The sequence below is a fragment of the Coenobita brevimanus genome, chromosome 85, assembly GCF_032717465.1.
Source record: "Coenobita brevimanus isolate Jiangsu-jjx chromosome 85, ASM3271746v2, whole genome shotgun sequence".
In the NCBI taxonomy this organism is placed as follows: Eukaryota; Metazoa; Arthropoda; class Malacostraca; order Decapoda; family Coenobitidae; genus Coenobita; species Coenobita brevimanus.
Genome location: NC_137038.1, coordinates 18044410 through 18068982, shown reverse-complemented (window position 1 = coordinate 18068982; position 24573 = coordinate 18044410). Strand labels below are relative to the sequence as shown.

Sequence of the window (24573 nt, the reverse complement as noted above, 5' to 3'; positions counted from 1 at the left end):
TTTATAGGTCCTCTTCTTGTTGTGGACAGCATCAAAACAAGCGTGATTAAACCAAGGCTTTCTTGCATTAGTCAAAGGATATGAGAAATGAATGTATGCTTCCATGCCCGAGAGAATAACCTCTGTAATGTGCAAGGCACACTCAGATGGCTCCCGACCATGGAAGCAATAACCATTCCATGGAAAATCAAAGGAGTACTGCCTGAGGGCCTTCCAATCTGCAGCTCCAAAGTGCTACAGATAACGTTTCTTTGGAGGGTCCGCAGGCCGTACCGGAGTGATAGGACAGGTTAAAGTAATAAGGTTGTAACCCTGTTAGTGAGAGAAGCACTACACATTCATCTAGCCATCTATATACCTGTTAGCCCAAACCTACATTGGTTTCCTTTACAACAAAGAAGTACTGTCTGAGGGCCTCCCAATCTGTGAAGGGAATGTCCCATAATGTCAAGAGAGGTAACCGCTCCCAGAGTTTCTTTCACTCACTTTTAACTTTAGCAATAAAGCAGCTCCGTAGTGCATTATATGGATAACAGATTTTCTGCACATTACACAGACAAATCCAACAAGGCTTTCCTATCACATCCAGCTTTCTCCCCATATTCGTATGTACTGCAGACTCAAAGCCAACCACATCCTGCATCCTGCCTTTGACACCAGTGTGCCTCTTTTGCATTAATTTATCACAAAGAAGACATGGAACTGAATGACTCCCAATACCCTTACAACACCCAGCACATGCCAATTTGTCTTCCATCACCACTTTCCCACCATAGACTCAAGTGATCATCACTCTTTTTTTCTCACATTCACTTTCAATTGCTTGGACTTCATTCACTACCACAGTATCCTCCTCCTCTCAGGTGACCATTTTTTATCCACATTCACTCTGTCTCTTGGACTTCTTTCCCTTTATTCATTCATTCATTCATTGCCAGACGCCATGTATCCCAAACGGGGTGGCCAAGGCTTAGAGTTAATTGTTTTACAGGGAGGGGCACTAATCCTCCACCAACCCCACTTGACACGTAGGGATGCCAACAGCATCTGGTGTTCCCAGGCGGTCACCCATCCAAGTACTAACCAGACCCAACGTTGCTTAACTTCGCTGATCAGACGGGAAGCGGTGTACTCAACGTGGTATGACTGTTGGCTATTTATGTGTCTTATAAATCTTCCTGTAGCCTCTCTCTCATTCTCTGCAGTCAACACTATCATCAGTATACAACAATTTCCAAGGTGGGCCAGTCCTTGAAGTTATCTGATAGTGCTTCATGTTACCACAGCAAACAATAACACTCAGAACTGACCCCCAGTGCACTCCAGCATTTACTGAAATTTCATCAGGCCACCATTCACTTACGTGGGTATATTTTGCCTTTATAAACAGTCTTTACAGCTCTGACAATTCTCTCCTGAACTCCAGCTACTTTCCTGCCCACTGTATCCTGTCTAGGCACAGTTGGGGAGGGGGGGAGGGGTTTTTATTCGAGAACTTCTCCAGGCATTGTCTAAATAAATGCTGCATTATTGGTTCCTCTGTTAAGAATGAAACCACATTGCATCTCAGTATTATTCACTCTCAGTAATCATATTCTCCAACATCTGATCTAACAGTTAGGCCCCTATTCTTACTCCAGTTGAGATCATGACTCATTCCTTTATAAATGTTCACAATCATCCTCTTTATCTAATTATCCAGAACAGAGGGCTTATTCATAATAACAATAACAAATACGTTACAGTAACAATATAGGGGGGCGCGGTAGCACAGTGGTAGCGCGCTGGACTTGTAATCAGGGGATTGCAAGTTCGAGCCTCGCCCAGGCTGCCGTGCCGGGAGGGGTAGCTCCCTCCTGTAACCCTAGCGGGGCTATATAGTCCAATACGGGGCTTAGCTCGGGGGAACTCCATTTCTCCCATTTTTTACAGTAACAATAACAAATCAATTACAGTAACCACCCTTGTATCTGGTCTGGTTCACCCAAAGCTGGTCCAGATGTGCAAATAATCCGAATACATGAATTCATTGTTTGAGAGCTTCAGGTATAACATACTAATTGGAGGCCAAGCCATTCCAAAAAAACAAAATTCCGATAAAAGCGACATCTGGACTTCCCCCTGCTAACCCGGACTTTTTCCGCTATACTGTATCAGACATTAATCCTGATTGCACCAACGGTTTTTGAACAGTTTTTGCTACCATTGCAGTACTGTACTGTATTATACATTCACTACAATAATAAAATGGTTTAATAATACTGTACTGTACACTGATAAACATGTCTTTTATTTACCTTATTGTGGTGGACTTAGCTGAAGTGGTCAGGCAGTGCAGACTGCTTCTGGCTTTATCGGACTTTCCCCGATATGTAAGAGTTTAGTTTGGTAGCTCCTCAATTCTGATAAAAGCAAATTCCAGTCTATTGAAGTCTGTTATATCAAGGTTTTACTGTACAGTATATAAGAAAAAAAAGGGAACTGTACTTTGTTTTTGTTGATTTGGAGAAAACTGTTGACAGAGTCCCTAGAGAGGTGGTGAAGTGGGCAGTGAGAAAGCTTGGAATCGAGGAGTGGCTGGTTAGGGTGGTTATAGCCATGTATGTGGATGTTCACACCCAGGTAAGGGTGAATGGAGATTTGAGTGATGAGTTTTCCCTGAATGTTAGTGTGCATCAGGGGTTAGTTTTGAGTCCCATGTTGTTTATTGTGGTACTTGAAGGCCTCTCACATGACTACAGAAGTGGACTCCCATGGGAGATGTTGTATGCTGATGATTTGGTGTTGACTGCAGAGGATGAAAGGGAGGCAGAGGAAATATTTAGGAAATGGAGAGATGGTGTGGAACACAAGAGCTTGAGAGTAAATGAAGATAAAACAGTGATGGTACCTAGGGCTGGGGACTATACTGTCAAAGAAGAGGAAGAGTGGCCATGTGCGATTTGCCACAAGGGTGTGGGAAGTAATTCCATCTTGTGCAGTGTTTGTGATAAGTGGGTGCATAAGAGATGTAGTGGTATTAGAGGTAGACTGCGAGATAACACTGATTTCATGTGTCCTGTGTGTCCGGGAGAGCATGTGGAGATTACCAGGCATGAAAGGATTGAAATTGCTGGTGAGTCTCTTGAGTGTGTGGAAGAGTTTTGTTACTTAGGAGACATGTTATGTGCTCGAGGGGGGGCTGGAGGTAGCTCTGTGCCTAGAGTAAGGAGTGGCTAGAAGAGATTTGGGGAGCTGTTTCCTCTCCTGACGTTGAGAGGGCTCTCCCTACATGCTAAGGAGTATTTGTATGCAGCATGTGTTAGGAGTCCCCCCTGGGGAACGAGGGATAGAATACTTCCCCAGTGTTCCCTGCTTGTCATAAGAGGTGACTAAAAGGGACACTTTTATCTATGTTCTTTTTGCTGTCTTTCTTTCCCTTGTACTTTGTCTGTCCAAACCCTCTGCATTTTACTTTCATTTAGTTAATTTCCTCTCTTCACTGTCTGGTTCCTGCGAGCCACTGGCATTGGCACCAGGGTAAAATATTTTTCTGCCTAAGAAATCTTGATGAACTCTGGTTACATCCAAAAAGAACCTTAAGAATAGGAAATTGGAATGTTTGAACTCTCAATCAGGCTGGTAAAATGGAAGAACTTATTTCAGTATTCTAGGAATACAAGATTAATATTTGTGCTCTTACAGAAATGAGGTTGGTTGGAGTTGATAAAATGAATTTGGAAGATGGTATTACTTTGTTGGTTTCTGGTACGAGTGATGGAAATCATTACCAAGGAGTAGGCTTATTGCTAAGTAGAGACGCTTGTAAGGCACCATGTGAGTTTGGGCCAATTAATGAGCGCTTGCTTTATGCTCGTTTAAAATTTGACCATAGTAATATCAGTATGGTTATAGGGTATGCTCCAACAAACGAGGCTGCTGATGAAATGAAGGATGACTTTTTATGAGAAGCTGCAGGATGTAGTCAATAGAGTGGCAAGACATGATGTGTTAGTTTGCACTGGTGATTTTAATGTAATTGTTGGCAGTAGATGGCTTTGAAGATTGTATGGGTAAGGAAGGTGTTGGTATAAGAAATAAAAATGGGGTGCGATTTGGAAGCTTTTGTTTGGCAAATGACCTTATAATTGGTGAAAGGAACTTTGAGCATAGAAAAATACATAAAACTACTTGGATTTCACCATGTGGTAAATATTGTAACCAGACTGACCACATTGCAGTTAGCAGAAGGCATAGGAGTTATTTGCAAGATGTTTGCGTAAGGAGGGGGGCAGATATAGGTAGTGATCATCAACTTGTTGTGTCAAAGATTAAAATAAAACTTAAGAGAAATGTTAATGGTAATTGTACAGGAGGTAATAATTATGATTTTGATGAGCTGAGAAATGATGAGAACACGAAGGAAAAGTTCCTGTGGGAATGTAGGAACAGGTTTATAGTCCTGCAGACTTTGATGGAATCTGAAGACAATGATATTAATCAAATGTGGAGAGAGGTAAAAGAGGTTTTGCATGAGAGTGCTAAGGTTACTATTAAGAAAAAGGGAAAAATGAGAAGGAAAAAGTGGATGTCAGATGAAACATGGAATGTAATTCAAAAAAGGAAAGAGGCGAAGTTAAGAAGTGAAGAACAACATGTTGAAGGCCAGGTAGTTGAAGTACTTAGAGCAAAGTATTGGAGTTTACATTCTGAAGTAAAAAAACTCATTAGACATGATAAGAGGAGGCTATATGATGAAAAGGCAACAGAGACAGAAATTAAATTAAGTAAAAATGACAGTCAGCGCACAAGAGCAGCATATCAGGCCATAAAGGAGTTAATTGGGACTGAAAAGAGAAGGAAGGAAATACCTGTATGAGATAGAAATGGTAATTTGATGACTAAAGCTTTGGATATAAAACGAAGGTGGATAGAGCATTTTGAATCTGTTCTAAATAGACCAATCCCAGCTGAAGAGGACATTTTGCCAGCCGAGAGAGATTTGCAGATAGAAACAAGGGATATTACCTTGGAAGAGGTAGCAAAAATTATAAAGGAGTTAAAGAATTTTAAGGCCCCAGGAGAGGATGGAATATTTCCTGAAATGCTTAAGGTGGAAAATGATGAGTTGATAAATGCGATTTTGAAACTTTTTAATGTGGCTTGGGATAATGGTGGAATTCCAGAAGAGTGGAAAAATGGAGTTATTATAAAAATACCCAAAAAGGGAGAGTTAAGTGTGTGTGGCAACTGGAGGGGGATAACTTTGACACCTGTAGTTGCAAAAGTCTTTTCCAAAATCTTGTTGAACAGAATAGAGCCAGTAATTGATAAAATTTAAAGAGAAGAACAAGCGGGATTAGAAAGGGTCGAGGTTATAATGATCAGATTTTTATTGTAAGACATTTAATGCAACAAGCTAATGAGATGAAAATGCTACTTAGTATGTGGTTTGTGGATATTGAAAAGGCATTTGATAGTGTTTCACGTGGAGCTGTGTTGAAAATTATTAGGTTCTATGGTATACCAGAAAAGTTTGTAAATATTATTAGAAGCCTGCATGAAGATACTTTTTGTAAGGTAATGGTGGGTGGTTCTTTGAGTGATCCATATGAAGTTAGGTCAGGAATGATTCAAGGAGGAGTTCTTTCGCCATTGCTGTTTGTTTTGGTTATGGATTATGTTATGAGAAAGGTTGTAAGGAGAACAGGTGCAGGAATTAACTGGAAAGAAAATAAGAAGCTGATGGAGAACTCCGACAGGGTTGCTGAAGTCTCAGGCTGCCTACAGGTGTCGGCCAGGTGTGGGAGGGGTCCCGTCATGCATGCCTTCCCTCAGGGGGCACAGGACTACTCTCAGGGTGTGCGTCGTATGGAGTGGGCTGCTGGGTGGTGTGGAGAGGGGCCCTTCCCTAGTAGGGCCTCGGTGGGGAGTTCAGTCCTCAGGGCTGGGACCGAATAGGGAGACCAGGCGTGTTTGCCTGCTCCCACTCTGAGGAGTAGGTTGTTGTCCGATGGGGCTGGGGAGGTCATGCTCCGGGGTCCTGGGGGTACCCCTGGGAGTCCAAGGGCTGAGGTCTCTCTCGAGTCATGTCGCAGTCAGGGGCTTCCTGTGGCGTCCCTTTGGGAGTCTGACAGCAGGTCGTCTCATCTGGGTGCCGGCTGCACTGAACGGATCCCTGGGATCATGATGGGGTCTTGCCAGACCTCCTCCAGGGGCTGCCTGTGGGGAGAGAGGGAGGGGTGTCCTGCTCGGCCTCTGGAGGGGTGTGCCAAGCAAGGGACGTCCTCCATGGGGAAAGACACAGGGGGTGAGGGGCGGGTGGTGACTGTGCCCTCCCCGGCGTGGCTGGTGGCCATCGCCGAGGTCCCTAGGGCAGTAGGCACAGAGTGGCTGGTGGCCGTCTCCTGCCTGCTGGTGCGGCTAGTGGCTGTCACCGGGGCTCAGTTAGGTAGAGTGCGGATGGTGGCCGTCACTTGCCTGCTGGTGCAGCTAGTGGCTAATGGCCATCATCGAGGTCCTGTCCCTTGTAAGAACTGCAGGTGAGGTGCGGCTAGTGGCCGTCACCTGCCTGCCGGTGCAGCTAGTGGCCGTCACCAAAGTTCTACTCCCAGGAGTGACTGAAGACGAAGGGCGGGCGGCGACCGTACCTTCCTCAGTGCGGCTAGTGGCCATCACTGAGCTCTGCAGAGGGGGGGATGCAGCTGTAGAGAGGTCTGTGGCTGTCTCTTGCCTAGTGCGGCTAGTGGCCGTCACTTGGGTGCTGTCTGAGACTGTAGTGTAAGCCCCACCCCGAACCTGGCGAGGGCTGGTCTGGCTGAGGAGTAGTGAACCAGCACTGTATCTCTCATCAGGTCCATTGAGGGGAAGAGGGGTGCAAGGTAGTAAGGGACATAGGCCCGTCCTGCCTGCCTAGGCCTAAGGTGTGCCCTATGCGCCTCTCCATGGTCTCCCCCTGGGGTGGGTGTTGCGACATCCCTCTCGTGGTGTTTCGTCGTTGCGACATCCCTCTCGTGGTGTTTCGTCGGGGTGGGCATTTCACTGGAAAAGATCAAATTTTGAAAGATCATAATGCTTCAGTATCCCCAAGTTGCCCCAGTCATCATAAGTTCACACAGCTCATGTTTCTGCTTAAGTTCCAGTATGGTACTTCCGAGTCGATTTTGCAGTAAGAGGAGCCATCACAACTAAGTCACACAGCATTGCAATAATAAATGGTGTCAGAGCAAGTAAGCACAAGCACAGAGTGAGCAGCGGTCTAGATACAAGTGGTGGTCAATGGTGAGCAGGTGATGCCAGCATACAGGGGGATATTTAACACTGCTGCCAGATGCTTAGTGTTTGGGTGAATAAAAATGCCTGTGCTTGAAAAAAAAAAAATAATAAGTCCAAGTGGGGGCACATTCTACATAATGGCATTCCTGATAAAAGGTGATTACCATACTAGTCTCATCCCAGCATCCCAAGACATTTTCAATTTTCAACATTTCAACAACACTGTCACACATCAGCAGCTCAACTGGGCTTCAGCTAATCAGTTGCCTGTGCCACAGCCCTAAGATCAGCATACTAGAACTTAACACCGGTTCAGCTGCGCTGTCTCTCTTTTTCCACAGTTCACGTTCAGAAGAGAGCTGTAATGTTTTCCCCTAAACAACCTTCATATCCTCATGATTCACCAGCACTAACCCTATTGTCTCCCATTGTCTCTTGGCTGCTTTTCGTATATTATGTAGATCTGCTCGGTTAGCTTATTTTAATAACAATAACTTGGACAATGGCGTAGTGCTATACACCCCTCTTCTCATTGCAAAGTACTCTTCCATCTTTAAAGTACTCTTGCATCTTCTATTCCTTTAAAAATCTGTTTGCTCTCACTACATCAGCCTTTTCTTTTCACCATCAAGACACAGTATGCATAGTGTGTGTGTGTGTGTGTGTGTGTGTGTGTTTTGTCCAGTCACAGGTTATATCAGTGACCCTAAGGAAATGCTTCATGGTGCTTATTAACATCACCTGTCATTGCACTGGATCTTGCCTTTCCTTCACACACTTTTGCACAGAAAGCCTTCCACATAGCCTGGTTCTCATATCATATAGTCTCACTAACTTATAGCACAAGTACGGTAATGTGTGCTGGTGTACAGCTGTACAAAAAAGTATCGTTACAGTTTTGTGTGAAACATGACAAACGACGATGGCTTTTGAAATACAGGCCTGGGGGGTTGGAAACTGCTGGTACCCCTGCATATCCACTAAAATCCAGTACAGTATCACCGAGGGCAACCCAACACCCCCAGAAGGAGCCCACAGAGGAGCAAATACAGCGCGACTGGACCCTGGGCGACAGGGACGTAAGTACGCCTGGGCCACGTGCCCCTATGACCCGGAGCTCACCCGCCACCACCATAGCAGGAAAGCAAGACTACCTTCCGGGCGAGATGACCATCGACAACCACGGGGTGGAGCTATTACTCTAGCTCCAGTTAGCACCCCTGAATGGCCGGTAACTGCTCAACCCTCCTACAGGAGACGGCCTGGAGCCGCTCTGGAGGTAACGAGGAGACGGCTAGTAGCCGCTCCTGCTTTCATCAGGAGACAGGCAGAAGCTGCTCTGAAGGTCCCATAGAGGAGACGGCTGGTAGTCACTCGACCCTCCAACAGGAGACGGTCTGCAGCAGCTCCAGAGGTAATGAGGAGACGGCCAGTAGCTGCCCTGAAGGTGCCCCTCAAGAGACGGCCGGTAGCTGCTCAACCCTCCTAAAGGAGATGGCCTGCAACCGCTCTGGAGGTAACGAGGAGACGGCCACTAGCCGCTCCAAAGGTGCCCTTGAGTTGGTCTGAAGCTGCTCCCTTCCCCAGGCCACAGCCAGTAGCCAGGCCTTAGTGACGGCCGGTAGCAGCACCCCTAGAAGGCCACAGCCAGTAGTCGGGCCCTACGGCAGGAGACGGCCGGTAGCTGCTCCTCTGTCAGGTGCTGACTCCTGCCCTCCAACCTACGACCCAGAAGGAGACCCAGCCTAGAGGAGTATGGAGAGGCCCCGTAACTACCACTGGGCTATTCTCACTACAGATGGTTCCTGAGAGGACCCACCTGACAGACCCCGACGGAGGCCAATGCCACAGCCCACTCCTGATGGCATCCCCAACTTCCGGAGACTGCAGTCCCCGGGACCTCTGGACCGCCCCCAGGACCCCCAGGTGGGACATCCCTTCACCCCAACGCAGGAGATCTTTGTCTTCCATCAGGCACATGAGCGAGTTCAGGCAGCTGTTCGGCCCCAGCCCTGAGGGCCAGACTCCCACCCCAAGCCCTGAAAGTGCGGGACCCTTCACCACCAGCAGCCCCGGACGAGAGAGGACGCCCATACACGTGATCCCATGACCCCTGAATATGGAGGCCTCTGGTGGAGCTCAGCCCCGTCAGTAATGAGGCTGATCCATTCCCGCTGCCCTTGTACTTAACTGCCAGTATGCCCAGTCCCGAAAGCGAGTGAAAGTGAAAGCACAGTGTTCGTTACATAGTGAAATAAGGGCAGAACAGTAAGTCATCAGAAGATGGAAAGTCAGTGAGAAAGCATCAGTAATAATATAGAAGAGAAGTGGAATAAGTAAGATAACAGTGAAACAGTGAACACGACAAGGCAGTGAAATAAGGGTCTGTCTCAAGTGAACACGCTACCATATATAGTGACTCCGCCTCGCATTAAGAGCATACAGAGGCCCCAGTGCATCTGTAATAATTAACGACATGACAGACAAACCAGTTCGCCTGCCAGCAGTGAAAATAGTGCCACAAACTCCACCAGCATACAGAACCTAGACTTTCCCATATAGTAGTGTTTAGCTTCAGTGCTATTCACCTTACCCGACCTTGTCCTAAACAGTATCCTCTGTGATACTAACACCCGATATCTAAGCCTTAGAATTATAATTGTTCTGCATAACTGTATTTGTGATATCTGCCCATTCCACTGTAGAATTTAGCAATACACATGTAAGGTTCTTGCCTCGAGTTTTTGTGTCCTGCCTCTCTCTTATTTGTCTAAGCTCCGGTCTAGACAGAGAACCCAGCTACACACTAGGCGTTAGAGGGACGGGAAGCCGACCCTAAAACACCTAGCATTACACTGGTGGACAGTGGTGGTTCTTGACCCGGGCATACGAGAGAGGTAATCAGGAAATAACGGCAAAATGGCAACCAAACCACTTGTGCAATTGCCTAAATTCGACCCCAAACAGTATGATGTTCACACATACCTGGCAGTTATTAAACCTTTGCTAGATATCGGGTTCAAGAATGACAAGCAAAGAATCACGGTTACACTTCTGCTACTATGGTCGTACCATTCTTAACTGGCGGTTTGGGTGGGGCACGAACCTCTGTACAGTGTTGCCACGTTTTCCATTCTCGCGATGCCTCTCTCTCTCTCTCTCTCTCTCTCTCTCCTGGGAGGATGTGCATCACCCTAGGGAATTTTGTTTCTTTTATGTCTTATAAACTTGTGCTTTCATTTCTTTATTTTGTTTTTTATTATATTATTGTTTTACATATGACTCCAGACGACCTCGGTGCTGCGGCGCCTTTTCATTCAATCATTCTCGCCCTCCTTCCTTCCCTCCCTTCATCTTTCCCTCAGCTTGACAATGCACTCAACACTGCCCCTTGCCTGCCTTCTCTCTCTCTCTCTCTCTCTCTCTCTCTCTCTCTCTCTCCTGGGGGAGATGTGCATCACCCTTGGGAATTTTGTTTCTTTTATGAGTGACTTATAAACTTGTGCTTTCATTTCTTTATTTTGTTTTTATTATATCTAATTATGTTTAATAATTGTTTTACATATGGCGCCAGATGACCTCATTATTGTGGCGCCATGATTTGTTTTCATTCAGTCACTCTCTCCCTCCTTCCTTCCCTCCCTTCCTCCATCTCTCACTAAGCTGCACTCAACACTGCCCCTGCCTTCCCCTCCCCCCCCCTCTCTCTCTCTCTCTCGTCTGTGGTAATTTAGGATACATTTTGGTTATTTTCTTTTACGTTATAATGTACATATTGTAAATCTGACTTTATTTCCACACCACCCAGGAGGTTAAAGTCTTGGCGCGTTTTTTTAAGAGGTGTATGACCAGGTCGGACTGGGTGTGTGTGTGTTGCCGCTCACGAGGATTTAATGTATATATTTTTTTTTACTAAGAAACTGCCATATTTTTGCTTATATTCCTGCATATTATCTTATAATCATAATTGTGACATTATTACCAACCCCAGAAATACGGTAACAGCCAATAAAAGTGACTACTTTTTTTTAAGCAACACTGTAAAATAATTATGCCACGATTCTGTATTGACGTATAAATATTTTACGCATAATAAGTTTACTGTTCTTTCATATATTATAATACACACGTTACCATTATATTCTTATGTGTTTATCTTATTGTGATGCCTATTACATATATCAGAGCCGTTCACATAGCGGGTATGGAACACGTGGCACCACTGTACAGAGGTTCGTGCCCCACCCAAACCGCCACTTAAGATTGGTACCACCATAGGCAAAGAGGCAGCTAATATAGTGTAGTGCCACAAATTTAATATTCATGTATGTGTTTAGAGGTACTGTAATTTTAAGTTAGATAGGATGTAACCTGAATACTAGTCTATAAATTCCTATCCTAAGTAGTAATTCATATGTTAATGATTAATGTAGGGTTAACTTTATTTTTTAAAATGCCCGCCGAGACCGCCACAGGACCTCCCACCTCACCACCCCCCACACCACCGCCGAGCCGCCACCCCACCACCACCCCAGGAGGACACACAGGTGAGGCTAGTGACCTCGGGCAAGAGGGTCATCGGGACATCCCGGCCCTGAGCCCCTATTCCCCGCAAGTGCCCCAACCCCAGGCGTTCAGACAACCTGAACTACTGTGCGGGCGGGGTAGTGACCGTCAGACCAGGGGTGGGACTGAAAAGAGGTCAGTCCCAAGTAACACCGTCTTGACGGTCTTGCTACACCCTCTAGGGCAGGAAGAGGCCCAAGGGCAGGAAGAGGCCCAAGGATTCGGCCTTAAAAGAGAAATAGACACAGGCTACGGCCTGACAAAGTGTGTAAAGGGGAAGGTGACCCCAGGCTCCGGCCTTAACACGCCGAGGAGAGAGCGTTGCCTGTGTGCATCCCTCTCCAGTTGTACTTTGGCTACGGCCAGAATACGGTCCAGGGTAGAGAGACCCTGCTACCGTACGTGTAGCGCTACCCAATTACGGAAGCGGCGACTCGGGGCCGGCCTCTCGCCGGAGCAGACGGGTGATCCCGTTTCTCCGTTAGTCGATTCCCGTACGGGCAGACACTCAGCTACGACTGGGGCACGTACCAGGGTGGAGAATTCCCTGATGGTAGGATCTGTCCGTATTGGAGAGAGTGCGTCCCTCGTGCCCCTCACTCCGGCTTGTTCCCTACTGCGGGAGGAACACCACGCTGACGGCCGCTTGCCTCGGCGAAAGGGCGACCCCAATCACCCTACTGGTGTCCCTCGCACGCCGGACAAGTTCACTGCACCAGCCAAAGTCCATACTAGGGGAAGTGGAGCCCCACCTCAGCCCAATGAACACACTCAGGGAACCACGAAGAGCGTGAGTCTCCCTCAAGCCTCTTTCCCTCCGGGGAGCCCTTCGTCGCCATCCAGGCTTCTTGGCCAAGCGGAGGCATTAGAGTGGTGGCAAGGCCCGATTGTGGAGTTACCGCCCACACCCGGACGCTCCTTAGCACTGTTGGAGCCCTACAGGAGTCGCTGCCGCAGCCCAGCCCTGACGGCGCCTCTCCCCCTGAGCACCTGCAGACCCCGGACGCCCAGGCCTTCCACCACGGTCCCCGATAACGGCGACCTAGGCTCTCTCACGCCCCGGCAGAAGAAGAAGCAGGCCCGAATCCTCCGCCTGTTCGGTCCTAGTCCCGAGGGCCCCCGATCAGGTCGAGGCCCCCAGACTATGAGGCCTCCCTGCACCCCACCAGCGCGGCCCTAGGAAGGAGCCGCCCCTCAGGTTGAGGCCCTAAACAAGGGAGCCTCCCTGACAGTAAGTACTAGTGACCCAACTACCCAAGAAACACGGGTAGAACAGTGATAGTGACAGTGACCCCTAATACAGTGACAGTGAGCCAATGCACAGTGGCAGTGACAAATAAAAGTTATGTTAAACAGTGATATCGGAGTAAGTCGTGCTTGAACATTAAACAGTTCAGTTCCCCCTCTCAGAAAGGAAGCGGGGAGTTTTCTGTGGAGTCGAAGGTAGGTGTGTGAGCGAGCCGAAAGGCTAGTGAAGTGCTCCCCTGCGACTAGGTGACGGTGTCGGATGTCGCCACACGCACCCTACCTTCATTATAGTATCATATCCCCCACAGACTCCCGATCACAGTGAATATAAGTGAAACTCCCCCGTTTATTATTATCCACCAGTGACACGACAAATGTTCTCGATTGACCATCGCAGTGAAGTGATATCTCTCCTCAATAACAGTAACCCATATCCCTGACTGCCCTGTGCCCTGTGCAAAAGTAGATTGGATCCAATTATAAGTGTATTATTGTATCTCTGTGTTACTGTGTATCAAATATTGTGTATGTAGCACTGTAAGGGATAGAATTTAAGCAATAGATGTGATTCGGTGTACTGTCTCTTTTTATGCCCTGTTCCTTTGTTAGTGCATTACATCCGGTCTAGCCAAAGGACCCCGTCCCAGTGCTCGTGTTTTTACGACGAGAAGTCGCCTTAAAAACACAGCATTACACCGGTGGCAAGCGGTGGTCCTAGATCCAAGTAACGCACGGAGGAACGCGAAAGGGAATTTACAATGGCAGCTAAACCGCACATCCAATTGCCGAGGTTCAACTCGGACCAGTGTGACATAGACGTGTATTTGGACATGGTCAAACCCCTCTTAGACATAGGGTTTGACTCTGACAGAGAAAAGATCGCTGTCACTCTACCTAACTTGGGAAAAATAATCACTAGTGTCGCACCAAAAGTCGTCCCAGAACTGTCATGGGACCAATTCTCACAAATAGTGAGACAGGCTTTCACGCCATCCATAGGCCGAGTTGTCGCTCTTTCTCAACTTGATGCCCTCACCTACGACGGGAACCTGGATGACACATTCACCCAGGCTAGGCGCCTCGTCAGCGCCGCCTATCCCGAGGCACCACCCAATGCCCGGGATATCCATACATTCAACGCACTGTTGAGAATCCTCCCCAGTATAGTCAGGGAGCATTTCTCAATCTACGACCCCTCAGGGGACATGGAAAATGACCTACAACTCGTACGACGTCTGCTCGCCGCCCGCCCCACACCACAGCCACTCCACGCGGTGACACGTTTTCCTACAAGGCAACAACCCCCTTCCAAACCTAAACTGCCGCCACATTAGCCAGCTACTGAGCCGCCCACAGTCCCTACAGCTTACCCCCAAAAGAAGCGCTCAAACCCGAGGGAACAAGGAACCTCATCACCATTAACCCCTGGGAATTCACGGCTTGCAGCCGCACCTGCCCTCTACACGACATTAGGGAACAGCTCAAAGCTAGCAGGCGCAGAGGTTTTCAACAAGGGCGCAAGAAAGTATCCTCCTTAGACGACGATGCCCAGGAAGATGACACACCAACGCACACCCTCTCGGGAACAGACGACGACGACCAAGAGGACACCACTCCACAGCAAATGGATTTTTAGGCCCGCCCCCGCACCTCCCCACGGTGGCGGGGGCCAACTCACACAACTACAGACCCCCTGTTTACGACAAAATCTGGCTAAACGGGGTCAAGGCACGTCTACTAGTGGATACGGGAGCAGCCAGATCGTGCCTCTACTCCCACTTCTACTCCCGCCACATGGGTGCATTCGGCCCCCTCTTCCCCACCTCAGCCAACCTTGTCGATGCAGGGGACGGCCCCCTGCCTATCCGTGGGGAAACTCGGGCCCTCCAAACCCACACCCATCAGCAAATATCCACTAGCCACCCATTTATCATATTCGACTCAACATGCAGTCAATACGATGGATATTTAGGGCTGGACCTCCTACAGAAATTACATGCCACCATTGACTGCCACCAACGCCGCCTCCACTTCCATCCAGCCCACCACAACCAACCAGCAGTGAGGACTAAGGAAGAAAAAAAAAAAAAACAACAACAACGAAGGCTCGCCAAAAACTCACACCCCCACACACTACCATCAGACACTCACCTGTCCCATACCACAGACACACCTACACCCTACCCAGCCCCTCACACCACTAGACTCCCATCCCCACCACCAACAACTCATCATCTACATCCCTCCCCATCTTTTCCAGCCACTGTCGCCTCCTCTATCACCATTCCACCACATCATGAAGCTTGAGTAAAACTTAACAAACCTTCCCATACCTCCGTCCTCTTCTCACCATCCATCCCCACCGAACCACTCTCCTCCTGTCTAGTAAGCCCTACCTTCCTTCCCCCACATGCCCAAGAAATCCGTGTCGCCAACCTCGCTACCACACCACTAACCTTACCAAGAGGACTCATCATCGGCGACACTGAAGAAGCCGAACCATGCCAAACACCGCCCCCAGACCCGCCCACCCTACCCACCCTACCATCACACCTATCCCCAGCCCAAACCAACAGCCTCCGACAACTCCTCCTGGATTTCCAAGATTTATTCTCCTCAGGCCCGACCGACCTTGGCCATACCACCTATCTCAGCCATGAGATACACACAACAGGACCTCCAATTCGCCAACCATCACGACGGAAAAATCCTAAGCAACGAGAGGAAGAAGACCGGCAGGTCCAGGACATGCTAGATGCCGGTGTGATCTCCAACTCTACTAGCCCATGGTCCTCTCCGGTGGTACTCGTTAGAAAAAAGGACGGGACAATGCGTTTTTGCGTTGATTACCGCCGAGTAAATGATGTCACAGTCAAAGACACCACTCCCCTGCCATGTATCGACGACTCCCTAGACTCCTTACATGGCTCAACATGGTTCTCCACCTTGGATCTACAGTCGGGGTACTGGCAAGTCCCTGTGCATCCCGACGACAAACACAAAACCGCCTTCTCCACATCCAACGGCAAACATTACGAGTTCAATGTCCTCCCTTTCGGACTCTGCAACGCTCCTGCCACATTCTCCCGTTTAATGGAGTCAGTCCTTAGCGGTCTAACCTGGGAGACTTGCTTAGCATATCTCGACGACGTCATTGTTTTCAGTCGTACATGGGCCGACCACCTTCACCGCCTCAAGCAAGTGTTCCACCGCATACGCCAAGCAGGACTTAAACTGAAACCTACGAAATGTGTGTTAGCAGAGAAATCAGTTTCCTTCTTAGGGCATCTAATTAATGCAGAGGGCATCTCACCAGACCCAGAGAAACTTCGAGCCATCGCAGACATCCCACTCCCCCGTGACGTGCACGAAGTCAGAGCATTTCTGGGGTTGACATCATATTACAGGCGATTCGTCAAAGGATTCGCTGACATCGCAAAACCCCTCCACGAACTAACAAAAAAGGGCGAACCCTTTCTATGGACGGAGACAAGACAAACAGCCTTCACCACCCTCAAAGCAAAACTAACCACCTCGCCAGTAGTCGCGTTCCCAGACTACAATCTTCCCTTCCGCCTCTACACCGATGTGTCCCTCATCACCATAGGAGCTGTCCTTGCCCAGGTACAAAATGGCAAGGAACACATCATCACCTGTGCCAGTCGCACCCTTAACACGGCAGAGCGGAACTACGCGGCCACAAAACGTGAGTGCCTAGGGATCATCTGGTCCCTCGAGTACTTCAAATCCTACATCTCGGGCACCCACGTAGTAGTCATCACCGATCATCAATCCTTACAATGGCTACGACAGTCAAATACAAATAACGCCCAACTAATACGCTGGTGGGAAACCCTCGAAGAATACGACTTTGAAATTGCATACCGACCAAGCAAGCTGCACACCAACGCTGATGCCCTATCCCGCCTCCCAATCAACACCATCAAAGAAGAACCCGACCTGGTTAAAATGTGGTTTGACAAACAACGCCCCACTTGGATTCCACAGACCACATTTAACAAACTCCACCCGCATGGCGAACATCTTTTTGACCCAAACGGACACATTGTCCTCAGCCCAGCCACGGCCCACGACACCATGCTCCACCTCCATGCCCACAACGGCATCCACCTAGGAACTAAAAAGCTACTGCAAATATTCAACGATATGTACTGGACTCCCAACCCATCTACCATCGCAAAGAAGATCATACAATCATGCTGAGCATGCGCACTTGGCAAAGATATCACCCGAACACCAGGCCCCACAGGAAAAGTCACAGCACAAAAACCGTGGCAACTTCTCTCCCTAGACGTCGTCGGCCCCCTCACACCAAAGTCCGGCTATAAGTACATAATTACCTTCGTGGATGTGTACTCTAAATTCATCATCGCCTGCCCAGCCAAGGACCACACAGCACCGTCAATCGCCGACGCCCTCACCCGACATGTTTTCCCTTATTTCGGGATTCCCCAGGCCATCCATTCGGACAATGCCCCTGAATTTACGGGGAAAATATGGGAAGAACTGGCCAACATCTTTGGATACAGCATCTCCCACTCATCTCCCTACTGGCCCCAAGGCAACAGCGTATGCGAAAGAAGCCACCGCTCCCTGATGAACCAAGTCCGCACGCGCATTACGCAAACAGGAAATGAAGACTGGCCTGCACACGTTAAGATCGTGCAATGGGGGTTAAACACGTGCCCAAGGGAAGATGGAATAACCCCGCACGAGAGAGTGTTCAGGGAACCACCCCTACTCCTACCCCTCCGCCACCACCTACAACTGCCCACTCCACCCTCCAGCACCAACCCTCTCCACCACCTCAAAAGCCGCCTCCACCACCTACACTCAAAGCAGGACCTAGCACCTGACACAACCCACTCCAACCCATACATACCTGGCCAATCTGTCGTGGTTGCAAATCTCCCTACCCCACCTAAGACCGCCCCCCGATTCAATGGACCTTACAAAATCGTGCGGGTGCCTAATGCTTATCAAGTCATTGTGGATCAACAAGGGCAACACCGCACATACAGAAACCGCCACGTGCGTCCCTTCAACCCACCCGACACCGCCCACCCCCGCACTAAGCCTACCTCCACCCAGGCCCGCACACCTGGCCACCCTGACCTTCCTCAACTTCACCCCCCAAACTCCTACTACTACTCCTTCTCCCCCCCCTCCTCACACTCTCCGCCTACCAGCTCTCCACCAAGCACACCATCACCGCAACCACCTCCCACCACCCCTACTTCGCAACCAGACACTCACCCACTAAACACCCATCCACCCACCACCCCCCAATCCACCCCACCCAGGCCACCCTCGCCACCACAACCGCCCACCTCCCCCGAGAATCACCCCAACCCCACACCCACCACCGACCTCCCACATGACCACTCCCATTATACACGTCACACCACACCACCAACCATCCACCCACCTCACCACCGTACACCCTCACCGCCTCCACGCAATCAACCAGCCTCACCACCCACACCCATCATAACCACGACCACCACCAGATCGGGACGACTCTCACGCCCACCCACGACATACACCCCGACACCCCCACCCAACACCCACTTATCCCAGAATCCACCATCACCACCCTCCCCCAATACCTCCCCCATAACCCTACCCCTCCACCAAGCACGTTGGAACTTTCCTAACTCCCAATTCCCCAAAGTACAACGCTCCTCCCACCACATTAGCCCAAACAAAAGCACCACCCTCCCATCACTCTCCAGCATTCAAATCTCATCTCCCCACCAGGCACCATTCCCCGAGATGAAGATAACCAGGGTCCGATGGCAACCTCACAACCACCCGCCAACCAGAATCAGAGGCACCCACCACCTGCTACGCCTCCTACGCCGGACCAGCCAGCCGTCCTCCCTCCACTTAACGCTCTGCCCCCACCAGGAGCCCAACCAATTCACCACACACTGGGTCAACTTCACCCAACACCTGACCCCGGCCTACCAGACAGCCACCTCCACTACCTACCACCTCCAGTCACGGGGCCGTGACTTCAACGACGTGGAGGGTGGTAAAATGCCCGCCGAGACCGCCACAGGACCTCCCACCTCACCACCCCCCACACCACCGCCGAGCCGCCACCCCACCACCACCCCAGGAGGACACACAGGTGAGGCTAGTGACCTCGGGCAAGAGGGTCATCGGGACATCCCAGCCCTGAGCCCCTATTCCCCGCAAGTGCCCCAACCCCAGGCGTTCAGACAACCTGAACTACTGTGCGGGCGGGGTAGTGACCGTCAGACCAGGGGTGGGACTGAAAAGAGGTCAGTCTCAAGTAACACCGTCTTGACGGTCTTGCTACACCCTCTAGGGCAGGAAGAGGCCCAAGGGCAGGAAGAGGCCCAAGGATTCGGCCTTAAAAGAGAAATAGACACAGGCTACGGCCTGACAAAGTGTGTAAAGGGGAAGGTGACCCCAGGCTCCGGCCTTAACACGCCGAGGAGAGAGAGTTGCCTGTGTGCATCCCTCTCCAGTTGTACTTTGGCTACGGCCAGAATACGGTCCAGGGTAGAGAGACCCTGCTACCGTACGTGTAGCGCTACCCAATTACGGAAGAGGCGACTCGGGGCCGGCCTCTCGCCGGAGCAGACGGGTGATCCCGTTTCTCCGTTAGTCGATTCTCGTACGGGCAGACACTCAGCTACGACTGGGGCACGTACCAGGGTGGAGAATTCCCTGATGGTAGGATCTGTCCGTATTGGAGAGAGTGCGGCCCTCGTGCCCCTCACTCCGGCTTGTTCCCTACTGCGGGAGGAACACCACGCTGACGGCCGCTTGCCTCGGCGAAAGGGCGACCCCGATCACCCTACTGGTGTCCCTCGCACGCCGGACAAGTTCACGGCACCAGGCATAGTCCATACTAGGGGAAGTGGAGCCCCACCTCAGCCCAATGAACACACTCAGGGAACCACGAAGAGCATGAGTCTCCCTCAAGCCTCTTTCCCTCCGGGGAGCCCTTCGACACCATCCAGGCTTCTTGGCCAAGCGGAGGCGTTAGAGTGGTGGCAAGGCCCGATTGCGGAGTTACCGCCCACACCCGGACGCTCCTTAGCACTGCTGGAGCCCTACAGGAGTCGCTGCCGCAGCCCAGCCCTGACGGCGCCTCTCCCCCTGAGCACCTGCAGACCCCGGATGCCCAGGCCTTCCACCACGGTCCCCGATAACGGCGACCTAGGCTCTCTCACGCCCCGGCAGAAGAAGAAGCAGGCCTGAATCCTCCGCCTGTTCGGTCCTAGTCCCGAGGGCCCCCGATCAGGTCGAGGCCCCCAGACTACGAGGCCTCCCTGCACCCCACCAGCGCGGCCCTAGGAAGGAGCCGCCCCTCAGGTCGAGGCCCTAAACAAGGGAGCCTCCCTGACAGTAAGTACTAGTGACCCAACTACCCAAGAAACACGGGTAGAACAGTGATAGTGACAGTGACCCCTAATACAGTGACAGTGATCCAATGCACAGTGGCAGTGACAAATAAAAGTACTGTCACTATCACTGTTCTACCCATGTTTCTTAGGTAGTTGGGTCACTAGTACTTACTGTCAGGGAGGCTCCCTTGTTTAGGGCCTCGACCTGAGGGGTGGCTCCTTCCTAGGGCCGCGCTGGTGGGGTGCAGGGAGGCCTCGTAGTCTGGGGGCCTCCACTTGGCCAAGAAGCCTGGACGAGAAGTCGCCTTAAAAACACAGCATTACATTTTTATATGTATGTATCTCTGTATCTATGCATTGGGTGATGTAATTGTGGATGTTGAGCTATGGGAATTCCTCCGTCTGGTCGAGTAATGAATAACAGATGCGCACAGCTTTCCTCCTTGTCATTGTTGGGCGCCGAGTTTAAACCTTAAACAGATTAATGATGAGTATACAATTCTTTCCGAATCCTAGTTGTGAAATGTTTACTAATGAAGCTGCTAGAACCCAAATATGTGAGATTAACAGTCAAAAAGGATTTAATAGTCCCGCTTACCTTAACCATCACTAGATGGCATAAGCTGCCCCCAAATTCAAGGCGGGATAGTGGTAAAATCAGTATCTAAATTAAGTAAGGATTGAATCCCAAATTTTCCCCAATTCAATCAAAAGTCCTGGCATCATGGGTATGCTGCTGAATAAATTGTAAAGAGAATTGAAACCCACCATATTTCAAAAACACCACCTCATTTGACTTAGCAGTGGCGTCGCGGACGTGCCAGGGAAGCCGCACTCGAGGCCCAGACGTCATGTATAACGGATGTTGGTTCAGGTGAGCTGTCCACATTTCTCCTTCCCCCCCCTCTTTTTCTTTGTTTAATCCTTACTTGGCATGGACCATATGAAGTAATATTGTTGAAAGCTTAACGTAGACTCGAGGCCCAGACGTCATGTATAATGGACGTTGGTTCAGTCCCCAGACACCGGCGACGTCAGTGTGAGCACGAGGCCTCCCCGTGATATTGTCCAAAGACTTGAACATACACACACTACCCATGAATTATTTTATAAACCAAATGTAAATGTAATAGTATTATTGATCTATCAAGTGAACTTTTTTTGTAAATAAGGAATAGAAATTTAAAAGTGATGTAATCTGGTAACGGAAAGGCGAAATTCAAAACCATTAACCGTTTTCTTTCTTAAATTAATGTTGGAAAAATTAGGAGCGTGGAAGGGAACTTAGTGTTTGTGAGCAATAATGTAATTTTGAATTGTACCTCGAGGCTAAACAAGCCCGAGTGATTATGTATTCTTGGTGATTATACAATTTTTGAATTGTACCTCGAGGCTAAACAAGCCCGAGTGATTACGTATTCTTGGTGATTATGCAAATTTTGAATTGTACCTCGAGGCTACACAAGCCCGAGTGATAATGCATTTTGGTGATTATGTAGTAATGATGATTATGAACTATTAATAATTGTGAATTGAAAGTGATTGTGGATTATCGAGAATTACATGACGAGAGTATACTATTCGGACGAGATGGAACACGAGTAATTGTTTTTTTTATTTGGTTCGAGGCTATGCCAGCCCGAAAAGACAACCCAGGCTCGTAAAAAGGTCCCTGTCTTGAGGCTATTGTCGAGCCCAAGAATAACTGATAAAAGAAAGTAAGGTACAATGACCTCATAAATTGTTTGTATGTATCAAATTGTTTTCGCCTGGTGACAATGTTGTAGGAATGATCATCCAAACCACGGTTTTAGGGTACAATCTTCTTTCACACTACAAAGGGTCATGTAATTAAAATGTCATTTGAAAACCAGCATATAAATTATTAAAGTAGAGTAAAGTATATGTCATTTTCCTTCTTGGTGTACCTAATCAAGGAAATTATGTCCTCATGCCTAATTCACTCCCCTTCCAATTCAAGATTCCTTTGCTGAGGGAACGACGACCACCTGTGGTACTGACTAAATCTAGGCTCGGCCAAAAACTACAAACGCAACCAAAATTTTCTTAAATAATTATCATCTACCATATTAAGTCAAAATACCACCCCCTCCCCTCTTTTTGTTTTATTGAAGTGAATTTTTTTTTTTTATTAACCAAGGAGGGGAGACTAAGTCGAATACCACCTGTATCATCAATGGGTAAGTTGACCAGTACCAACAACCGGTAAGATGAAAATCTCATACCGTTACACTGGTGTCAACCGGTGGGGATAAAATTACTGGTATTACACTGGTGACAACCGGTGGGGATAAAAATTACTAGCGTTACACTGGTGGCAATAGCGGTGGGATATTCATCGTTCCCAAATTAGTGGCGTTGGTGAGAAAATGAAGGGAAGTGAAAGGTAAAGAGAGACAATATTTCAAAATTTAATTTCCTTTTTTTTTTTTGAGTAAGAATAGTACAATAGGGTCACCATGTCTCTGTATGGACAGTTGTTTGCTCAGACACAGCCGGAAGCTGATCGTCCGTCACAAGTGGGGAGAGATCATGTAACCATTCAATTGGATGAGGCTGAGGAACAATTAGGTACTACTAACAGAACGCTGCTTTCACACTCGACCCCTTGTTCACACATTATGAATTCACATCACTTTCTCACAAAACCGCGCGATATCCCAATTTTGGAATTAAAATCAGCTGCAAGGGATAGAAGCTACATCTCGCCTCGAAATGTTTTGTGAGGCGGTGGAACAAACTCATACCAGCAACGCAACCAGAATCCAGGTTGCCAAAAGTCGAATGGGTTCCGAATTGGCCACTTTTATTCATAATTATCAAAAGAAGCATTTTGCACTGTCATGGCCCGAGCTAAAAAAATTCTTGAGTGCGGAGTTTGCCATCGAGCTGAGTGTAGATCGAGCTTGGCAAGAGCTAGAGAACATGATCTATGACTGGGAAGAATCACCCCAGGCGTTTGTACATAGGTTCATGTGTAAGCATGCGGCTCTCGAAACAGAGTTCCCAAAAGAAAAGTTTCCCTCGCGAGATAAATGGATCAAGAAGAAACTGTGATATGGTCTTCCGCTCGAGTCTAGGGAAAAATTGGAAGGTTACCTTGATGACGGATATCCACTCCGTAAATTCATTGACAGGATCGAAAATGAAAGGCAGCTTCTTGAAGAGAGGTATACCACCAGAGTTAATGCAATGCCGGATAGAGACAATAAAAATGAAGATCCCTCAGATATCAATGTAGTTGATACTCCACCAAGACCATCCCATGATAACTGTCAATCCGAGTCAGACAAGGAAGTGACTGAATTGAGAGCTCAATTAAGGGATTTGAAAACAAATTTAGAACAACTTAGTCAAAAAAAATCTACTCCAGTAACACCGAGGCAAAAATACTGTAGTCATTGTCTGAAGAGTTCACACACGTTGCAAGAATGTTGGGCCAAACCACCACCAGGCCACTGTTTTGATTCCCGTAGGTTGGGATGTTGTAGAGGCAGTAATGATTGCCCAGGTCGCATAAACCACAGCGCAGCGACGCGGAGCAATAACAGATTTCACTCACCCAGTCCAAATGCGAGGCAGACCACCACTCAAACAAAGTTCCCCCATCAGGCTATTTGACTAACCGCAGGTATAACATCGCCCACAATAAGTGTCAGCATGAATAACAAGATAGTGGACACTGTAGTTAATACAGGGAGTGGATATACCTTACTTAAAGAGGCCACTGCGAAGCGGTTAGGAACAGAAATAAACACGAGGAGAAATGCACCGAGATTACAGGGAGTCACAGGAGTGCCACTCCGTATCCTGGGTATGGTCAAAATAGATATCAGAGTGGGAGATGAGAAAGTTCATCAACAGTGGTGTCCAGTTGTTCCAAACGCTTACTTGACTACTGAAATGTTGTTGGGATGTGATGTCCTTGGACAATCTCCGCTGATCTGGAATGGTGCGCAACGAGCACTGATGTGGGGAGGAGCCCCGTACGTCATAAACTACGTTCCGCGGCGGAAAGGAAAAGTTGAGCGAGTCCAGGCCACACCTATCAGAGCCGTCAGGAACCCTCAGCAGTTGA

At 48.8% G+C, this 24573-nt stretch overlaps 1 non-coding gene across 1 annotated transcript; it reads right to left on the bottom strand.

The window, feature by feature from the left end:
* Window positions 1–1035: 1035 nt before the first annotated feature.
* Window positions 1036–1154, bottom strand: LOC145410483 (5S ribosomal RNA). The gene has a single exon (XR_013899275.1). It is a non-coding gene; the product is annotated as a 5S ribosomal RNA (ribosomal RNA).
* Window positions 1155–24573: the final 23419 nt, after the last annotated feature.